This window comes from Aythya marila (genome assembly GCF_965140915.1).
Source record: "Aythya marila genome assembly, chromosome: 2".
NCBI lineage: Eukaryota > Metazoa > Chordata > Aves > Anseriformes > Anatidae > Aythya > Aythya marila.
Window position 1 is genome coordinate 47,680,540 of NC_139043.1, and position 22,690 is coordinate 47,703,229.

The following is a 22,690-nucleotide window of genomic DNA, read 5'->3' on the forward strand; positions in this document are numbered from 1 at the left end:
TGAGGTATTCAATCAGAGAGCGTGCTTCTTCAGCACCTGCTGAAGATGCTTAAAATAGTAATTAAAAACTAATTGTATGACTTTAGTGTACTAAGAGTTCAAACTGATACCTGGCTTGCAGCTTTTTATTTAATAAATCTTCCAAATGAGTCAGCATGGATTTTGTTTGGCTGCTACAGAAGGACTGGGGACATCATTTCAGCAGGACTAGTGCACATGCATTATGTACAGGATTATTAACAAGATTATGTAATTTCTCACATGCCCATAAACTTGTATGCAGACACATTAACTTAATTACATGCCCTACCTTGGCAAAGGTTCAGGATATGTCACATCCAGAGCAGCTGCCTTAATAACTTTGTTTTGAAGGGCTTCCACCAAATCATCCTGATCTACAACCAGACCTAGGTTACAGTAAGAAAGATACTCTCATTTTTGTATTCCACACAGTTCTTTCACCATCTTTTTTGGCATGATGGTTAAGCAAATTGTAGAGCTAGTGATGTTCACAAAGCAGAAATAGCAGCAGAGGGTGCTCAACCAGGAGGAGGAAGCTTGGGTACACACATCAGAGTTGGACAATTGGGAATTTTAAAAGGCAGGATGTAGCAGCATAAAGTAAAGTACAGCACCAGGCTTCAGAGTGAGCTTTGTCACCTAGATCTATGTTAGGAAGCACACTGCATTAAGTAGAGAAGAAAATAAAATGCTTAAGTCAGACATTGTATAAATACACACAGGCTTCTGACACTCCAAACTCAGTAACATTTTAGAGACGTACTTACTCATTATGGAAATGCTTAAATATTTTGCTGAGATATGACCATGGGCTAAATAATCTAGTAATCAGAAATTTAATTGAAAATTTCAGAGTAACAGACTCTTTATTGGAGTTGGATTTTCCCAGGTCTTTCGATACAAAAACTTAATAAAACTACATTATGATTCACTGGCAGTTATCTATACTGTACCCTACCTCTGCTGATGTTAATGAGAGTAGCTGTGGGTTTCATTAGCTGTAGTTCCCTCTTCCCAATCAGTTTGTGTGTCTGAGGTGTCAGGTTCACAGCTAGCATCACAAAATCTGACTGCTGGAGCAAATCATCTATCTTCTTACAGTAGATGGCTCCAACAGCATTTTCTTCTTCCTTGTTTCTGGGAGGGGAGGGAAGGGAGGAGGAGAAAATTAAAGTCTAATCGTAAGCAACAAGTTGTAGGAAAAGTTCAAATCAGCATTAGAGGAAATGCTTCTTCATTTTTTCATTAAGAAGCAGCTAGCTAATTACCTGACTGAAATTCAATAAGGAAAAATTTTAAGCTCTGTTTCCCACAATATCAAGTGCACTATACAAACACGTGCAGTACTATACCCATGGGAGGAAAGTAAGAAATGCACATAAATGCAATGAATAAATAATAAAATAAATGCATTTATACCACAGCTTCCGGATGTAGGAATTGGTTCTTTTCCAACCCAAATGCAAAACCGATGTCTGACATGAATTCCCTTCCCTGTGAAAAGTAACTCATCTGAAAATTGCTGAGGAAACAGATGAGGCAGGGCAGGGCAATTTTCAGAAATCTGTGTCACCAGCACTCTGCTTCCTATGAGTATCAGCGCTGTCTCACTGAAACTACCTACTGTAGGATCAGACAGCGTTTTGATCTGTATCAGGATAAATCAGGGCGTGCATTGCCTTGCTCCCGCCAGGTTCCCACAGAAGTAAATGAGGCACGGTATGTGGGAGCAGGCCTTGCCAAACAGGTACACAGAAAGGCATGTGTGTTTCATACAGAAGACAGCCAAAGGGCTGGCAAGTCCAGTTCTCGTGGCCAGCTGATTCTAAAAGGATGACTGAGGTATTTCTACCTGCATCCCTGCTACATGTATGTCACAGCAGCTCCCTGGTTTGGTCTCAGCCCAGCCCACTCACCATGAACCTGCCTGATGGCTTGGACTTTTGGATGAACCTGGCCATGGTCTCTGTGCTGGACACCTGGGCCCTGGCCAGAGAGGCCTCTGCCCTGCTGGCCATGTTATCACTTAGGGAGCAGCTCCCCTCGCTGCTTCCTAACATCTACAATATTCAACAGCAATGCAGAGAATACATCATCCTATCCTAACAAGTGGGGCATATGAGATTAATTTGTCAGTGAAAGCTATGAATAATGTTCAAAAGCAGTGACAAAGTAGGCTTTCCATGGAGCTGTAACTGTTTTTACCTCTGTTTCCTGTTGTGGTACAAAATTTTCATTTCAAAGGCTTTGGCTCTCTCAGCCACTTTGTAGCCAATGGTGCCCATTCCAATGATCCCTAGAGTAGCTCCAGAAACCTCAGCCCCCAGCCAGTTGGCAGGGAAATATTCAGTGTCAGGGGAAACCGCCATTTGATAGCCTTAGGGGAAAGAAAAAAAAAAAAAAAGGAAAATGTCATGTAAAGAATTGTACGGCTCCTGGCATCTGGTTACTTTTTATCATAACACAATACAGAAACAGAGGAACGATAACATAATGCTATTGTGTTTCTGGACAAGACTCAAAAAATGCTGCACTGGCAACACAATTTCTTACATTGATTCCTTGCTTGGGATATAAGTGTATCCAGACTCTTTTTGGAAGACAGGGAAAGGAAGGCCAAAGCAGCAACCTCACTTTGATGTACAACACCAAACCTACTCATAATCTTTCTTTGTCTGCAGTACAAATTATTGTTCAATTAAAATGCATCTCAGCAATACAGCTTCCTACTCATGGTAGTTTCACCAGCACTAATGTAACTGACAGTGCCACACATATCACCTATGCTGTAGGCACTGAATAGTGTAATTGATGAAATACATATTGTAGTACCATCAAAAGACTTTCAGCGAAGCCAAAATATGTTTCCCAGCCATCTTACAGAAACACAATAGCTCACAGAGAAAAGAAATACAGTGCACAGTGGACAAATTTCTGGACAGTTTGTTCATCATGACTCAAATTCTTATCAGCTTGGCAAAGACAGGTTTCAGGGTTCCTTGCAAATAACTTTGTTTATTAGAGCTTGAAAAGCAAGACTGCAGTGAACATGTAGAATGAGTAAGTGGCTATGGACTGAAGGAGAAGAAGCCTGAACTTAGGGCCATCTGGAAAACGGAATGTATCTACCTTGATAATATATCTGTTCAGAAATTGAATACACCATGTGCAAGTTCTCATCATCAGCATGACAGATTAACATCTCTGTCTTCGTATTTTTCTGTATTGCTACTATTAAGCTTACCTTCACAGCAGCACACACTTTCTAATTCCATGTTTTGAACAGCCAGCTTTTCTTTAAAAAGGCCGAAAGCATTTCAGTTATTACCTTCCACAAGCCTCCTGGAGGATGCCAGCATCAAAGCCATCCCCAAGTCTGCAGTGTCAGTGGAAACAATAAATGGAGTGTTAGACACTTTCACACCATAGCGGGAGAGGAGGTTCAGGTCCAAATGGTCTATTCCCACTCCAGAGCTTGCAACTATCTTCAAGTTAGGTAGGCTCTGGAGTAATTCTTCATTAATAACTGGTTTGTGATACCACATATAAATAGCTCTGATCTTTTTGCCGAGAATTGTCTTGTTTTCGTTATATTCTTTCATGGTGATGAGACAAAAATGTTCCTTCAGTAATTCAGCATGATCTTCATATACTCCATGCTTCTCTCCTATACAGTCAATTAGCACACAAGGCAGCTTCTGATCCTCCATGCCCTACAAAAACGAGAAACCAAGAGGACATCTCCTTAAGTGAGTCATTATACCTTTTTTAAAAATAGGAATCAACACGCCTTTTCTTACTTGATGATAGAGTTGGCTAAGGACAGTCACTTCCACACGCAGAACTTCTGTGTTCAATTTTTACACAGCCTTGGTAATAAGACAAGAACACATTATTGTTTCTAGCATACCAGCCAGGCTAACACTTGACCAAAAGAGCTACTATATGTTACACCTGCTCAATGTTCAGTCCATTCAGAGGCCAGCATCTTGATAATTTACGAATGTGGCCATGAGAGTTCAAAACTATCTTTTAGCCCCCAAGCTCTGCTTTCAATTTCCATTTATGCAGTCACGTCGATTAAAAAGCATGAATGAGATTATGTCAGGAAAAGCCTTGTTGAATAAAACCACTACAATTTGTTAACTACGGACTCTGGAGTTAGCAATTTACTTTCTCAATGTAAGATTGCCCTTTTCTTCCCCCTCAAATCTCCTTCAGTATCCTGACACCTCTGCTCGGAGGGATGAGCACCCTCCTTCTCCCCCCAGCCCTGCAGCACGCACTTCATGGCTGTTTCAGCAAGCAGGGTGGGCTGAGCCCTGCATGAAGCCCCCTCTGCGGACTCTCGCCGCCTTCCCGAGGAGCCTGCAGGTGGAGCTGAAGACGAGAGCATTCCCGAAGGGCAGCCCGGCGCCTGGCAGGACTCGCCCTAGCCCTGGCCCTGCGGGACGCCCCCAGCCAGGCCGGCTCCCCTCTCACCGGGGGCCGCTCGGCCCCGCTGAGGCAGCGCCGCGCTCGGGGCCGCCCTGCGGGCGCCTGAGGCGGGGCGGCCGCCGCCGGGCCCCGGCGGCCCGGAGTCCCCACAGCGCTCACCTCCGCCTCTCGCCGCCGCCGCTGCCGGGGAGAATCGGGGCTGAGGGGGAAGGAGGAGGAGCAGGAGGAGGTGCTGTCCTCTGGGAGAGGTGTCTGGGAGGAGGTCAGGCTGCCCGTGGCCCTGGCTGCTGCCTTCAGACCGTGTACATATATGTATTTGTTTTTTCAGAAGCGTGCTGCTTTTGTGCTGTTGATACTTTCAGAATAAAGAAGATTTTGCGTTAATGTCATGTTTGCTTTCCTTTCATCCATACCCTCTTTGAGTAGGAGGCATGGTCCTGTTCCTCTGGTGGGTCATAAAGCTATGTGCGCTTGAGTTACTGCTTCATGAGGAGTCTCTGACCGGCAGACGCCAGTGACAGATCTCATTGCAAGCATGGAGAATACTCCCAGTGCTCCTCTGAGACATAAGGAGCCGGGACAGGCCAAGAGTGGTCGTTCATGGCAGCTGTCACCCCTGTTACAGGCAGTCCTGTGTCTATCCCAGATGAGAAATGTGTAAACGTTTTCCTGTCATGGTGACTTGCACCATAAATCACAGGTAATGAAGGCTGCTGAGTATTGTTTCAGTATTTTGTTCACTAAATACATGCTGGTGTGATTCCCCCTAATATAAAGGTGACGAGCAGCCACTCAAGGATGGACCTGACCTGTGTGGTGAGAGCAGCTGAGGAGCCAGAAATCCCTCCTTCTGCCTGGGGCCAGGGGATCTCTTTTCTTTCCAAGCTGAGAAATAACTCACTCGCAAACTTCTGGGCTTACTTGAGCACTGCAACACTCTGAGATGGTCTAATCATATACAATTGTATCTCCTCCAATTCTACCAAACACATTTGGATATGCTGAACAGAGAAGCAATCAAGTTCAACACAAGGTCCTCTGTAAAATAACCAAGAAGAGATAAAGGATAATAAAAAAATGTAATAATTATACAAAATTATACAAAGCCATAAACTGTTATCCTGTTGATGACTTTGGAGTACATTTGTTCACATGGATTTCAAGTTTGCACAGTTAGACTTTAAACTAAAAATTCATTAACTAGCAAGACAGAGTTAAAGCGTATTAACCAGATTCCTAGTATAAGCAGGGTTTTTTGATCTTTCAAAAGACAACAACAAAAAAAAGCAATAAACACTTAATGCTTACACATTCCATGTTCCACATCAACCTCTTGCAAGTCTGCTGATGAGGCATAATAGATGATCTTTTAACTTAGTGCTTATGCAAGGATGCCTGAGATCAAAGGACCATTGTAAAGCAGAAGACACAAGTTTGCTCTAGCTATAAGTCTAGGAAGAAAGTCTACCAAATTTTAGTACTGAAAGTAAAAAAAAAAAAGGGGGGGGGGAAACATTTCAAAGTACACTACAATAGTTACCCTTTTATATATCAAATCAACAAATTTGGATCAACAAAATGAAAACACAATTAGCCAAAGAATAACCAAACAATAATAGTCAAAGCGATGTTACTGTTTTTTAAGCAAAAATCCAGGATTTATGCGTCAAATGTTGAGAAAGTGCCTCCATGAGGCACCATGCTGGTAGACATGCCCATAGCCTCTGGGCCCAAGATATACTTCAGCTTTGTATTGGGGAAACAAGCCTGTGGGGAGCGAAAATTTTGGACAATACAGCAGGTCTAAGAAGGAGTGATGATTCAAGCCACTTCCACACATTCATGGTATGTTACATCTTCAGATAAAAGAATTGAGAGAAACACCGATGTAGTTTTAAAAAGTGATTTTGTGGAGTGGTTTACTGCTCCCCTGGCACACAAGTTCCTTCCTGTTGTTTCCTGCCGCCTACACTTCCCTTTGGCCTGTTATCAGTCCCAGCATCTGGGCTGCCTCCCATTCTTATTCAAAGCACTTTCACAGAAAAGCCAGGAGTGTAGGGGCTGTCTCTGCCAGACCCCTGCCTCCGGGCATCTGGCGGGGCTCACTCAGTGTTTAAGAGAAATAAGCACAGATGACAACGTGGGCAGTGAATCCGGGCAGGTGATGTCCAAAGCTGCAGCCCCAAAAAAACAGTCTGCAGAACTACCACCTGCACCTCTTGGTCAACTATGGCACTTAATTTGTAATAACAGTCTCTCTGATTGCTATTTTCAGGTAATAATCTGAGACAGAAAACAGAGCAGAAAGGTAGAGGAAGAAATTTTCACTATGTCTGATCTGCCTGCAGTACATGCACCAGCTGTGTGGTTCATGCAGCATGGTGCTGCACGCACCACAGCAGAAGCTGGCTCATGTTTTGTACTCAGGCCAGTGAACTGTTCTTAATATTACCTCAGCTAATGTTAATGAGAGTAACTGTGGGTTTCATCAGGTCAATCTCTCCTTTCCCAATCAGCTTGTGTGTCTGAGGTGTCAGACTCACCACCACCATTGCAAAATTTGCCTGTTGGATCAAAGCAACTATCTTTTTACAGTAAATGGCACCAACATCCTGCTGTTCCTGCTCTTTCCTGATGGGGAAATAAGAGATCACACTGCAACACCTACAGCCTGATTATCTCATCCATGAAACAAACCAGTGGCAGATTAAAATGTGTTTAGTGTCAGCTGGCTGTTTAGGCCCTTATTCTGCAAGGTAGCAAGTCCTACTGCAGGGGATGGATTGCACGCTTGCCTCTCAGCCACTGTGGTGCAGGGTCCATTGGCTTATTTTAGTGCCTGTAAGTGGGCTAAGCACTGTGAAGGATGTCAGCACATGGTCTGTTCTCCAGGATCCTCTGTGGGAAAGGCGCACCTCACAGGATGCAGTAATCACTCAAAACAGAGTTGTCAGGTTCACGAGAATTCATCCATGGGACCTCTGAGTGTGCTGCTGGTCCTCATCCTGTTGCCATCATCCAGCAAGCCTGTCATTCGGTGATGAGAGGAATCAGCAAGAAAATGCTTTGGCAATTTATGATGGGCCCTGGCTGCTCCAGGACTTTCATGAAATAAAGCGTTCAATGCAAAACATTACCAAAGTAGACAGAGATTTTTAATTTGAACTTTTCACAGTAAAAAATGGTACTTGCCATTTCTGCTGTTCATTGTAAACTTAGCTGCCTGGATTTTGGGAACTAAGGAAGCAATGATAGGAGACTACATGTACAGGATTTTGCTCCTGATTGCAAGAGAATGACTTTGAATTATCTCACCCCTAATCTAGAAATAAAGAAAGAAGTAACATGAAGAAAATAACTTCAGTGTCACTTAGGACCATGTGTCTCCTAACATATCCATTTTGTTGTTTTCTTTTAGTGTCTGAGTCAATAAACAGTGAATAAGCGGGAAAAGAACAGGCACTCAGAATGCATCTTGCTTCAGCACACAACATGGAAATGTACTTTAAAATAGGTAGTTTTCTTTTGTTGCACTGTGCACTGATAATTCGTCATTACACTCTTAGATGAATATCAAGGAGCAAAACATATTAAACAGAGGAAGGTATTGAAGACTAGCAGGAAAAAAATAATAATTTGTGCTTTATTTTCTCTTTATGGTTTATAAATTCTGAAAGATCACTTTATAAATTCTCAAGAACTGAAGGAGGGAGTTTTCTAGTATTTTTTTTTCCTATGTGGGTTTGCTCAGTTGTTATAATTTCTGAAGTAACAGTAATTTCAAATATGGCTAGAGATTTCCAGACTTATGGCTAGAGATTTCCATCCTTGTGGTTTGGCTAGAGCTAGCTAGAGCAGCAACACTTCTGCTGCAGTCTATGTACGGCGAAAATCACTCAAAGACAGTGGTACTAGTACTGCAGATTCTCCCTTCAACCAGGGAGGAGTAAAGCTGTCTCAGGGTAAGTCACGATCTATAGCAGTAAATATTTACTCTTCTTCTTGGCTTCACCCAGTCTGGTTGCAGATGTCTTAAGTTGTACATGGGAACCTTTTTCACCTTGATATCAGAGCCCCCTGCCAAATCTCTAACTAAGCTCAGATTCCCAGATGTGCAATTTAAAAGGAGCAAGTAATAAAGAGTGAAATCCAGTTAAATATTTGGCAAAGTTCTTACGGACTTGAAGAGAAACAAGGTTTTCTCAAGATCAGATCAGCAATCATTTAATCAGATTTTCCTAAGTATTCCCTTTCTAATTCTTCAGTCACTCAGAATTTCAGCAAGATCAATCCTGAACTTTGACATATGGGAAAAAAAATAAACAAACAGCAGAGTTATATGTCACTATGGTAAAACATAAGAATAAAAAAGGTATAAGCTTGATTTTCCTTCTTCTGCTCACTTCTCCAGAAAACCATAGAAATTCTAACATTAAAGCTAAATTAACTTCTCAAGTGTTGTTTAATCACTAAATGATGCAAACACAAGACTGTTTTGATGCAACCATTCTTTTCTTTTCTCTTAATCCTGGCCCTATTCTTCCATTCCTTGCTGTGCTGACATAATTCCTTGAAATGGAAGTACAGGCTATCTAAAAGGCAATTTCTGCTGTAATTAGGGTCTTCACCTCTGTGTCCTGTTGTGGCACAAAAATCTTCATTTCAAATGCTTTGGATCTCTGTGCAATCTTACACCCAATGCTGCCTGTGCCAATGATTCCCAGAGTAGCTCCAGTAACTCGAACTCCTAGAAAATAAGCTTCACAGTGAACTTCAGTAAACTTCAAGTACACAAAAACCATTCCAATATGAAAACTGAATGGGGTCCAACACAGAGGAACATGAAAAAATAGTCTATGCTTGAGGTGCTACTACAACACATATGTTTAACATTCACAAACACAGTTTTAAATAGCAATGCTTTTTGTAATCTCCTAGGTTATTCCCTAATATATCATCTTTCCCTGCCATGTGTGTGATGTTCCCCACTTGTTCTCACCATACAACTAAATGCCTTTTGATGTAATCTCCCCTAAAAATCCCTTTAGTGCTTTAGACTCAGAAGAGTATTGACCTGTTCTGCATCAGTACTCAAAACAATTATTGCCAATAACGCTGCAGAGGTTGGAAATGTTATGAGGAGAATAACACCAGATATTGGTCATGCTATTTAGAATAAGAGCAGGTTTCCTGTTCATCTCTGCCACTCTTCTTTGACAGGGAAATGTGACTTCTTTAAAAATCACTTCTCAGTAATTTCCACAGATTATCTGTTAAACCTGCAAAATTGTGTATGGTTACACAAACAGAAAATAAACTTACATGCACAAAGAAACAGAGTTTATTAGCCTGCTACTAAGGTGAAAAGCTTCTGATGTTTCAGTCTTACAATGTTGTCAGCTCTTCTAAAACGTAAGCAAAATATTATGAAAGTGAAAATAATAATAATAATAAAAATATTTCTCTACATATTATATATATATACACATATGCCATATATATGGCATATATATGCCATATATATGCCATATATATATATATATGCCACAGGATAAAAACTCAGTCATGCCAGAACAGAGAAATGCTGCCAGGGATAGTTTATGGAGGTGGAAACAAGTCATTAATCTCCCCTTTAATATGTCTCCTTCTTCTGAGGTAGAAAAAGATCTGGGGGAGACACGTATCACTCCTTTGAGTTTCTATGAATCCTGTGGTAGAGGAGGCAAATCAAAGGCAGGTAAATTTAATAGGATAAATCTGAAGGATCCATTCCTGAAGCAGAAGACATTCTAACCAAGCCAAGGATAGGTCTATCAGGGAAAACAGCAATAAAAAAAATGAATAAATAAATAAATAAATGAAACTGGAAAGGATGCTACTAGCAGAAACTGGAGCAGCCTGCCTTGTCAGTCCCTGATGCCTCTTAAATTACTCAATTCCAGCCTCTAAGATCAAGCCCTGTCCACAAATGACAAAGTCATATTTGAGTACACCATGATAAGATTCTGCTCAAGTATTTTCAACCCAGGCTGGTGACCTGTGAAAAATTAACCTCTTTGATTTTATTTATACGTGGTTGAAATATGTGTTTGTGTATAAAGTAACAATTTTGATATATTTATGATATATAAAATATAGGAAGTGCTGGAGTTGCCATCCTTGGAGGTATTTAGTGCATGTGACACTTAGGCATGTGGTTTAGTGGTGGACTTGGTAGTGTGAGGTGATGGTTGGACTTGATCTCATGGGTGTTTTCCAATCTAAATGATTCTGTGATATCAAAATACAAATTATTCTGTTTGCTAACCCAACATGCTTATTTTTTATGTTTGATTGCACTATGAATATCTCCAGATAAACAACTCCATTAAAGTCAAATTAATGGTATGTAAATCTTGTATGATTTCTAGAAGCTACAAAAGAACTGAAATGTTACCTTCTAGCAGTTATGTCTTCTAGCAGATGTCATCAACAAAGCCATCCCTGTATCTGCTGTGCTGCTAGAAACAGCACATGGAGCATTAGCTATTTTCACATCAAAACTACCTACAAGTTTCAGATCCAGGTGATCCATTCCTACTCTAAAATTTGCAATCACTTTCAAGTTTGGCAGGCTTTGGTAGAAGTCTTGGTCAATGACTGGTTTGTGCCACCACAATTAGATTGTGTGGACCTTTTTACTCAAATGCTTTCTGTCTTCAAGAAATTTCTTCACAGTGATGAGGTAGAATTGTGTTTTTTTTCAGAAACTCCATGTGGCCATGCAAGTATCCCAGGTATTCCACCAATTTCATTTACCAAAAGTCCAGAGAGCACTCCTCCTTCCATAATCTGCACAAAAAAGAAAGACATAGTATCAGAAGAATTGCACATAATTATTTCCAGACATTTTAAAGAATCATCATTTTCTTGTCCTGTTTCATGACAACTGTGACAAGAAATCTTATAAACCACATATTTGAACAGAGAGGTAAATGAGCCAAGAAAAGAAATCACCCCTTTTAGTATACCATCAATTATATGCAACTGAGACAGGGAACAAGATAAAGGATATTGATTCCGTAGGTCTTAGCTAGCACAATTGTATGTTGTATAATTGTATGTAAAAGACTGTATGCATAGATAATAGAACCAGCAAGAACTGGCTTGACTGCTGAAGTCTGTCAAAGAAAGGAAAGGTCAGGAGTTTAGCAGCAAGGAAGACTTCTGGCCTTCATCAAAAGACCACCGGAGTACACTGGAGGACCACCCAAGGACTCCAGTATGCATGCGAATAGAAGCGGGAACCTATGTTAATGAATCTTCGGAGTTGAATATGCAAGAGCCTTACAGGAAATGAGTTGAATATGTATTTGTCCCACTAATATAAGCACACTGCCAGTAACCCTTGGTGTGTGTGTGTTAGGTGGAGCGATGCCTCCCACACCCGGTGCCCTAATGAAGAATACCTGCTTCATAACTAGTTATTGAGTTTTCACTGTGTTACAACAAAGAAGCAAAATGAACAAACCAAAACAAAATAAAAAACAACACCCCAGTATCACATAGTGAAGTCTGAACAAGTTCTGTCCCTTAGGGGCTGTAAAGTTTTATATCACTGTCACCAGGGTCAAAACATGCAATTATTTCTGATTAATTACTGAATTTCAGACCGTAAGTATTCTGGTGTACAAATCTCCTTTCCTACCCTGAGATCATAAATTACTCTGTCTAAATATCTTACGTTGAACCAAATCTTAAAATTCCTGAAAATAAATTCATTTCCTGAAAATAAATTGCATAGATTTGTCATGAACTTTGTGCTACAGGTTAATTTTTAAATGTTTTATTGCAGAGACTTTTGCAGCTTCATGTCCTGAAGAGACACCAGTGACTTCTTAACTGCAGCGCTTTCTCTTGAGGCGATCAGAAATTAACAATATAATAGTTGCTTAAGCAAGCATTTTCAAACAAGGATTTAAGCACTTGAATTATTTTTTTTCCCCCTTCAGGAATCAGAGACCATCTGTTTAAGGGTTAAAGGCAGTCTGGGAATAGACAGCTGTTTAAAAAAAAATAGACCTTTTACAGTCACCATGAATTTTCCATAGCAATTCAGTAAAGAGCTGGCAGTGGGGAGAGGGCAGGGCAGTGTTCAAGGTCTGAAAATCTTGGAATCCCCTATAGCAATGCCGACTGCTGCCTTGTTAGCAGTATTTCACTATTTGCATGTGAATGTCTTGCTCTTAGCTTGTCTAAAGTTACTGTGCTAAATCTTCATTTTACCATCACATCAAGAAGGCTGACCGTATTCCAGAATAATGAAGAGTCTTCATGGTTGTATGGAGGTTACAAATATTTTACTGCATTTTCTAATTGTATTGCTTGCTGATAGGAAGGCAAATGCAAGAAAAAAAAGCCTTTGGCTGGAAGTTAGCCCTGATCACAAATTTTGCTTTAGGCTGTGCCCTCATCCAGTTGATTTCACTGCTAGAACTACCACTGTTTCATGCTCAACAAAGAAAAAAAAACAAACAAACACATAATTGCTGTCTGCAGAGAGGAACTAAATTTACTGTGAGGATCCTGTCAGGTAAATCAAAGATATTTTTTCAGTGGTTGGCTTCACTTTGATTTGACATGTAGATGAGGCAGAGTTCTTCTTACAGTAGAAAACCTTAGGACTAAAATAATTTCAAAGGAGTTTGCTTTGTTGAGAGTTTTGACATCCAAATAGAATATTGAAATATTGGCTAAAAAGAGTTTCGGGATATGGTAATGTTTCTGTAGGGTATTAATGCTCAATTCACCTTAAATATATTTGAGAGTTTCATGCTAACTGCTCAATGCACTTGCTTATCATTATTGTTCGTGCAAGTACGAGGAACAGCACACGGATACTGATTGAAATAACGAAGATATCGAAGCACATAACTGCTCAGTTTAAAACCTTCAAAAAAATTATCAATTTTTTATTTTTCAGAATTGCAAATGACAATACGGGGTAAGTCGAGTGAGATGACAGCTTTGCAGTATCATGACATCATCAGTGCAGAAACAGTTACTTTTTTTAAAAAAATTAAAAGTGGTACTGTAGGAAATAGTGCCTTCTTATAGATAAGAGATTTAGCAGTGTCATCTGGCCCACATCATTTGGGAAACACTTCACTCGGAATGGGTTGACCATTGAGAACAGCCAGCATATTTGCTATTGCTTCTTCTGCCATCATCTGGACGGCTTGGACTGTTGCAGTTCCAATGTGAGGGGTTATAATGATGTTATTTAATTTTAACAAAGGATGATCTCTGCAAGAAACAGAACAAACAGAATGCATTACACATGGAATTTACTCTGTTGCTGTTACATGCTAGTTGTTAAGGACCAAACCTCAGGAAACAGCAATGGCATGTGAAGGTAAAGGTGCCACACACACAGGACGGGCAGAAAACTGTGGGAAGCTCGCTTCCCATTTGTTCTTCCTCTGTATTGGTGTTGTTGTCTAGCTTGTCAGTCAGGTTGGCAAAGAACTTCTAGATTTGGGGAGGGGGCACAGTTTGTCATTTACTTGTGATTGTGCAAGATAAACTGAGGTTCTGCTCTTAAACAGTGAGAGACTCCCCATAGAGATCAAGATTATGAGCACACCTTTGCTCACAGTTTAAAACATTTCAGATTAACAGAATGGAAAACAGGTTTCTCTACCTTGGCAGAGGCTCAGGGTATGTCACGTCCAGAGCAGCAGCCCTGATTACGTTATTCTGGAGAGCTTCTACCAATGCGTCTTGATCAATAAGTGCACCTGTATTGAAATAATATCTTTCTATCATGACAAGTTAATGAACGCGTTTTTACCTGGCAGCGGGAAAAGGTCTCAAGACTCCAGTGAGAAAAATTAAAGGATCTTTGTTTTGTTAGAAACTAGAATGTCTGTCTAATAACCATTAACCAAAGGAAACATAATGAGATTTTATTTATTAACCTTTAATTTGAGGTGTATTTTGGTCTAACATATACGTTTTTTCCTGGGATGTCAGAGATCTTAGTATTTTTCTCGTTTTGATGCCTATTTCCTGTATTATTCTATAGTAATGCTTCCTATGTTATTATATGTAGAAAATAACTTAATTCCCTTGAGATTTTCGCTCTTTTATCTGTTTTGTTTACTGATTTATAGTCTCTCCAGGTCTGCTCTTACATATACTTGTTCAGTACCAACAGATCTGTAATCCCATGTCAGGTTTCTTTTCCACATAGCTGCTTCAGTTGAAGCTTATGTTTTCCTTTGTACCCCATTCATCATTCAACCTTTCATGAGGAATAATGTTATTTCCGCTATGAAAAAAGATGTCTTCAAGTTAAGGCTACAGAGATGCAGAACAACTGCTGAATATTTCCATACTCCATAGAACCTTTGAACACATGGTATCTGAATTACGGTAAGTCATTAATTTGTAGATTTCCAGCTCTTTTGTGACTCAAACAACACAGGGATATCACAGACTGATGCTGGAGTATGGAATGCCAACGTAATCAGGTAAAACACAACCTTAACTATGGAACAATAACCAGTTCTGGTAGATATTCCTACCTCGGCCAATGTTTATAAGAGTGGCTGTGGGTTTCATCAGCCCCAGCTCCTTTTTCCCAATCATTTTGTGAGTCTCAGGAGTCAGGTTCACAACCAGCATAACAAAGTCAGATTGCTGCAGCAAGTCTTCCATCTTCTCACAGTAGTGGGCACCAACTGCCTGTTCCTCCTCCTTTCTTCTGAAGGAAAAATGCATACCCAATTTGACACAAATACTTTGAATCGGCTTTAACAATCAACCAACCCTAACAAAGAACTTGAGCAGCCTAAATATTAAGAGGCCAGAATAAAGGAAAAGACATTGATAAGAACAGATGGCAGAAGGGAGGGAAGGATGTGGCCTAGAAAGACCAACAGGACTGAGGAGTGGTAGGACACTGGTGGAGTTACATAAATATGAAATCAAAGCACATTGGTGATATTAGGTATAGGGGGCTGGATATGCAGAAGGCCCCTGTTTCTTTCTCTCCTGCTTCTGTGCCTATACAGTTCCTGTAGACTCTCTCTTTGCTTGACATGTCAGGTCTTGTGGTGGAAAAGGGATAAAGAGGAAGAAAAGAAAGAAACTATAAAATGATGTGAAGTTAAGATCCTTGGCATTAGTGTGGTGACTGAACTGTCTGGGCTGAGGAAAGGGGTGACAGCTTGAGGGACAGCCTGGGCTGGGCCAGGGATGTTGCCAGAAGCCTGAGAGAAAATTTTGGCAGGACAGGGTCTGGTTTGCCTCAGCTTCACCTTAAAAAAGGTTAGCACAACCCTTTCTCCAAAAGTACAAATAGCTAACTAGAGAGGAGTGAGCACAAAGGTGAGGAGGAGGTGTTTCCCAGCAGGAGCAGCAGGGAAGCAAAGTGAGGATGTGGAGGCACGGTGATATTTCCTCATGTGGCTTACAACTGTCACAAATGACTACGAAGAACAGGGACACAGACCAGAGCTTCCAACACTGCCCCCAGACTAATTTAACTACACACAGGAAATAAACATTTTTACCTCTGCTTCCTGTTGTGGTACAGGATCTTCATGTCAAAGGCTCTGGCTCTCTGAGCCACTTTATACCCAATTCTGCCCATCCCGATGATCCCAAGAGTCGCCCTGGAAACTTCAACTCCCAGCCAGTCAACAGCAAAATACTTTGTGTGTGGAGAAATTGCTATCTGGGAGCCTGAATGTAAAAACACGCTGAGTGGGTACAAACCAATCATAAATTCAGGTTGGGAATCAGAGGAAAAAAAATATCTCACTGTTACAGCAGGGTTCAGAAATACTGTTTAAAAAATGTCCTAACTAATTTAAAGATGAATTTTGACCAGTTTATGGACAGGCCTGGATGGTGCCATTCCCTGCAACAGCCAAGACCGGATCCAGTGACACAGAAGGGCTTCCAGAAGGTGGTATCCTCCTGGGAGGAACTGCCTCCTCAGGAAATTAACCTTTAGTGACTGGAATATTTTTTCTGAAGATCAAAACTAGCTTCTGGGTCATTTACCACCCCACAAGCATTGACTTCACATTTTTTTAGCAGGGACAAATCTCATAATCTATCTGCTGGACCATAAACCAAAACAGCTGTACTGCTTGAGTGGGGTTGAAAGTACACCGCAGATTCCAGCTCTGCCAGGGATCTCTGTGAGGCTTTATACATCAGACTCGAGGTTCAGCAAGATGCAACAGTGGTAAACATCAAGGGAAAAGAGGAGTAACTTCATACTCAGGTATGCAGCAGTGATAACAGAAATTCTGAGTCTCAAGACAGAGGCAATCTCGTCTCTGTTGTCTCTCTTTCTTGTCTCTACTGACACCTTCCTCCCTCAAAGGGCATTACACAGCAAGGGCAGGGGGAGAAAGGATCTACATTTAGGCACATAACTTAAGGTTAGTGGTGCAGTTTGGAATAACATTATCAAAATGAATATCAGCTATTTCACTAATAATGCTGGTACTACTCTCAGAATAAAACCCATTGGTTTAGACAAACTCTTCACAGAAACAGGAAAAAATGGAGTGCTATACTCATTCCTGCTCTAGAGATGCAACTGTAACAGTCTTACTCTTGTCACTATTGCCTTAAAGAGAAGTGGGACATGAGAAAAGAAGAGGCCTCTGAAAACAGAGTCCTCAGAAAGTTTTTTTCTTGTAAAGGCATCCCCAATATCGATTCTGACAGATCATCTGTAACATAGGAATGTGAGATATGCCAAAGAAATACATAAGATCCAGGAAGATTTAAAATATTACCTTCAACTAGTCTTCTGGCAGAGGCCAGCATCAAGGCCATTCCTATATCTGCTGTAGAGTCAGCAACGGCATGTGGGGTATTGGTGACTTTCACACCAAAGTTAGAAATCATTTTCAAGTTTAAATGATCCACTCCAACCCCAGAGTTTCCAATTACCTTTAAATTAGGCAAACTTTCTAGAAGTTCCTGGTCAACAGTTGGCCTGCACTCAGACACAAAAACGGACTGGATTTTTTTGCTCATTTCTTTTTTGTTTTCAAGAAACTCCTTCATGGTGATAGGGCAAAAGTGTTTTTTCAAAAGTGCTACAATATTTTCTTGCACACCATAAGTTCCTCCAATATCCAGAATCAAAAGACCCGGCAACTCCTGTTCTGACATGGCCTACAATAGAGGAATAGGAGAAATACGCTGTTGTTTAGTAGAACATCCTTAAAACAGTGACGATGTATCAATCATTTAAATTCACATCTGTAAAATAGGAAGGTAATGGAACCTAATACTCCTTTTAATAATACAGAATAAATCCACTATCACGTGATACTAGCGTGCTCTTACATTAGAAATGTTCCAGTATCTTCATTAAGTGCTGAATTAGGCTGTAACACCAAGGAATATCCACCCCATTGGATCTAAGTCCAGTTTAATTCTTACAAGGTGCTCTTATAGTTTCATTTTAGTCCTAAATTCATACTGATTTCATACAAATCTGGTAGCTTCTCAGTCTTATTCACAAATTTATTATATGAACAGTGGTATGAAACTTCTGCTAGAAAATTGCTGAAAGCTTCCTGTCTATTGATTACAGCTGGTGAAGCTGTAGGTAGTGTAGCGAGGCACTGGGGCTCAGACAGGTCTGACAAACATCTGTCTTGAATGGTTCGGGTCTAAAAAATTTGCGCAATGAAGGATCATCCTTGGACAACTGCTACACTGCTTGCCTTCAGTGTTTTAAATATCTTCACCTGAACTTACCTCCTGCAAAATTTAGCAGTAAAAGTCAATCTTTTGTACACCCGTGCCTACATGCTGAACCACTGGGGAAGAGCACTAAAGGTGACAGTGTTAAGTCCCACTGATAACAGTCCTTCATACTAGAATTTTTCCCTTGCCCAGGAATTTTTGAGACCAGTCTTGCCTGCAACAGACCATGCAAATATATTGTATCCTGCAACCATACAGCAAAAAAATATTGAGTTCTTAAATATATCTCATCTATTTCTTGCCAACTGAAGTCTTTTGAAATCAGCCAGCCCAACATGGTTGTGAAAATTGTCCAAATTTCCCCAGCTGTAGTCTGTGTATTTCTTAGAGTATCACACAACATGGCCTTAGAAGGAGAAATTAGATTTAATTCTCCAGAAATGACCCATAAAATAAAAGACAAGATTTAATGTCATATTGTGACAGCATTATCCAGCTTTGTGATGCTACTGAAGAAGCTTAATCAGACTGGGTGGCAACTAAATCTTCTGCAGTTACATCATGGAAAACTGAAAACTGTTTAGGTACTGGACATGCTCACTTGGCTGGCAGATGCCAGTAGAGCAGGATTGTGTTAAGCCATTTGCTTTCATCACCATTTCCTTCTCTGGTAAAATATACCACTCATGATGGTCATAGTCAAACCCACGTTTATTTTAGAAGCACTTTCTAAACTTTGGAAAAGTTTATAGACTCATAGGGAAGCCACAGTACAACACATCAAGAGCTGATTTAACTTTAAACAAACCATCTTGTTCACACAAAACAGGCTAAGTCACATATAATTACTCTGCTCATTACTGTGGATACACTGAGTAAGCCACGGTTTCAGCCATGTTTGATGTGGACAGGAACAGACTGCAGCCTTGGTTCAAGAACTGGGCTTCTGCAAGTACCAAGTACAATATTAAAAAATTATATTGATAGCAGTACTGTAAATACATTTAAGGAAATCTTGAAGAGGGAAAGGGGCTCTCCAGATACTAACCTTGGTCTGAGGAGCACTACCTGCACCTGTCTTGTACCTCTGTCTGTATGCCACACTTCTGTGAGGGCGATGTCCATGTGAAGCAATAACTGGATGAATACCTTTATAAGCCAAATTTGGCTGGCCAGCCATCAAGTGAATAGATTTTAACAGATTGAATGCTTTGCTCCTGAGCATAATTATTCAGATATAGGATGTCTTGTCCAGTGTGCTAAATGTAACACCTGTTAAGCATATGACAATTTTGGTTTTGGACTAGTATCATCTGCAGTAGTGCCGACTTTTTTTTTTTTTTTTTAAGCTGTCTCTCCACTCACTTTCTATTTACATAAAATTATCTGCTTTCATGTATCTATACATCCATAACCAGATATAACATATTGTTATAATGTATGTGCACTGATATCAAGTTCGGGACCTTGCACTGCAGAAAAAAAAACTCTGAATATGTGACTGATTGAGACAAAAAGGCAAATAAACAGGACTACTTGTAGTTATTAACTTCAGTGTCACTGTTTTCTTACGCTAGCCTTATTTCTTATTTGGAGCTTGATTTGCTACTTACTTTCAGATTCATTGACTGTCACTGCTCTATGACTTTATTCAGCCGAATCGTAGCAAAACAAACCTCCACGTTTTTTCCTCTCTCTGCTTTCAATTGAAATTAACAGTGTATTTTACCCAGAATAAATTCCTCCCACTTACTTAACTACAGAAGAAAACTAATTACCTTGATAACCACCAAAGAATTAATCTGGACCGGTTCCTTTCTGACGATGTTTTCTTTACAGCTAAACCTCGCGGCTCCCGGAGGAAGCAAACCCGAGCAATTTCCTGGTTACTTGCAACACGCAGCCCCTAGCCCCCTCTGCCACCTCCGTGCCAGGGCCAATAGCTGCTTGCAGTTCCATTCCGCCAGCAGGGGCACGTCCTCCCACGGAAATTTCAGCCCCTGGCTGCTACATGCGCTTGCTTAACTCTTGCTCTGCCTGGTTTTGTCTGGAGGGTATATATATCTGGAAAAGTCTCTGAACACTTCCAGAGAAAACCACGACATGCGGCAGAAAACTGACACAGCCTGGCTCCCGGGTGGGAGATCACCACTTGCTTCTGTGAGGCCATATGAAACAAGAGTGCCCTTATCTGAAATGAACCTAACTTCTCCTCTCAGTTTTGAAACTTAATTTTCTAGAAAGGACATCCTTTCTGATACTGTAGAACAAGCACCTTTTGGTACTTTTTTTTTTTTTTTTTTTTTTTTTTTTTTTGAGAGAGAGAGAGTTTTGCAATTCTGTGGAAAATAATTTGGTACAAATTCCACCTACCCTTCTAGGACTATTCTCCAAAGCACAAGTTCAGGTTTGTGTGGATTGTGTTGAAAATATGCATTTCATTTCTCCTTGCCTGCTGCAAGCTAACCTTTTGAAAGAGTTCACATATACATGTATATATGACTTTCAGATAAAGTCATATATATTGGCTTTCACATGTATATGTGAAAGCCAAAAAGATAGGCCTGAGATGCCTTCTCTCAAATATCAACTCAGTTCTTTCGAAACCTAATGCTGGTAATGCAATTGTCCTGGTTTCACTACTGATAACTTCAACCTAAATATTTACCCAGTATGTTCAGGTACCAGCCTTTTGGTCGTGGGAGGCTGTGGTGGTTTTACTCAGATGGGCAGCCAAGCTCCACCACAACCGCTCTCTCATTCCTCCTCCTCAAAGGGAAAGGGGGAGAAAATATGATGAGAAGGGCTCAAAGGTTGAGATAAGGACAGGAAGATCACTCAACAAATATTGTAACGCGCAAAACAGACTCAGCATAGGGAGATTAATATAATTTATTACTGTTATAAATTAAGTCTCAACTCAATCTGAATTTAGTAATATTTATAAAAGGAATATTTATAAAAGGCAAGTAAACAGTGTTGGGTGTGCGGGGAGTCGACGCTCCACCGCACATACAAACATCAAACATTCTAAATATACAGAACATTGCTTTTACATACTAAACCCGAGCACGCCTATACATATGTACAATCAAAAAAGGTAACAAACAATCCTTTAAGTTCCATGACTTAACAGTCTCCATTTTCCATTCCTTTTCTTGATTACATACAAGTCTCCATTTTCCATTCCTTTTGAACAACATGTCTCGCTTTAAGTTGTCAAGCAACTCGGTCTTCGGGCCTTATGTATCCCGTTCTTCCCAGATCGAAGAAAAGCATATCCATCTCCTTTTCAGGGCCAATAGGGCCTGGGTCAAAAGGCACGTTCAGGTCAGCAGGGGGCGTAACAGCAAAAGCCTTCGATGGCTGTAGCAGCAGAGGGGCCGATGGCGTCGCAGTCGGATCAGTAAAGGAGCCCGCAGCTCCCTCACTGTCTGGCAGACCACACGTTTCTGACTGTGGCTCCACATGGCTCTTTAAGGCCTCAGACTGCTCGCCAGGTGCCGAGCCATCCCACTGCAACCTTGTCGTTTTTAGTTGCAGAGTCCCACACCTTGACCTCAGTTTGGTCTCATATTTCAGGGTCATAAACTGTCCAGTTGTTAATAAGGAGAATAAGCTGTAAGGTTACCAGGACAGTCTTTGTTTCTAAGGACGAACGATTCCCCATAACACACAACTGCTTAACAGCGAGGGGCAGTTGTGTGCCGGGTCCGCTTCTCTCGGCTTGAGCTTCCCAGCTCCGGTGCGCCTGTTTCCAGCAACTTTCTGTATGAGCTTCTCTGAGCAGTTTGCTGAGTTTGGCCAAACCCATCTTCATGAGGTGATCAATGTGCCTGTTCCTGTCCTGGTGTCCGTTCTGGTCGCCTGTTCCTTTTCATTCCTTCTTTCTGCCTCTTTATCGATGACATAACTTCATTATATCGTGTTGCCTTTTTTTATCTTGAGGGCAGGCTCCCCTCTTATTCCCTTCTCCCCACAGCAGTCCTTTTCAAAAAAACTTCTTATTGGTCAAACAACTTTGCATATAACAACAACGGCAAACACCCAGAAACTTCCACGCCTCAAGGGCTGGAGAACAAGCAACCAGAGATGGCATGGCGTCTCCTGAATCACCCTTCTTTTTTCCCTCTAAACTCTTTTACATTCCTGATGGCCTCATCGTTAAGAGTCTGATGTTATCATCAACTATGGGGCTTGCCCACCCCCATGGCCACACTCCCACTTCTGCCCCTTCTTTATTAATATCAACCATCTTCTCGACACGAATTACCACTCAATATATAACAATTACCTATTACTAAAAAAACTAGAGTAGTGAGAAACAAACAACAACAATACAACTAGAAAGAACTTCCACCCATCCACCCTCTTCAACGTCCTCCCCCTGAGTGGCACAGGGGAATGTGGAATGGGGGCTGCCATCAGTCTGTGACATTTTGTCTCCAGTGCTCCTTGATCAGTAGGTATCAGTACAGTGGGAGGCTGTACTGATACGTACAGT

At 40.9% G+C, this 22,690-nt stretch overlaps 1 pseudogene across 1 annotated transcript; it reads right to left on the reverse strand.

Moving 5' to 3' along the window:
• Nucleotides 1-306: 306 nt before the first annotated feature.
• Nucleotides 307-20,101, reverse strand: LOC309875676 (annotated as a pseudogene). The gene is made up of 11 exons (XR_014319583.1): nt 19,965-20,101; nt 19,235-19,458; nt 17,262-17,646; nt 16,017-16,188; nt 15,027-15,205; nt 14,141-14,237; nt 13,597-13,743; nt 10,895-11,386; nt 2,227-2,398; nt 980-1,158; nt 307-407 (listed from the first exon to the last, which is right to left on the reverse strand). The product of XR_014319583.1 is annotated as an uncharacterized misc_RNA (transcript).
• Nucleotides 20,102-22,690: the final 2,589 nt, after the last annotated feature.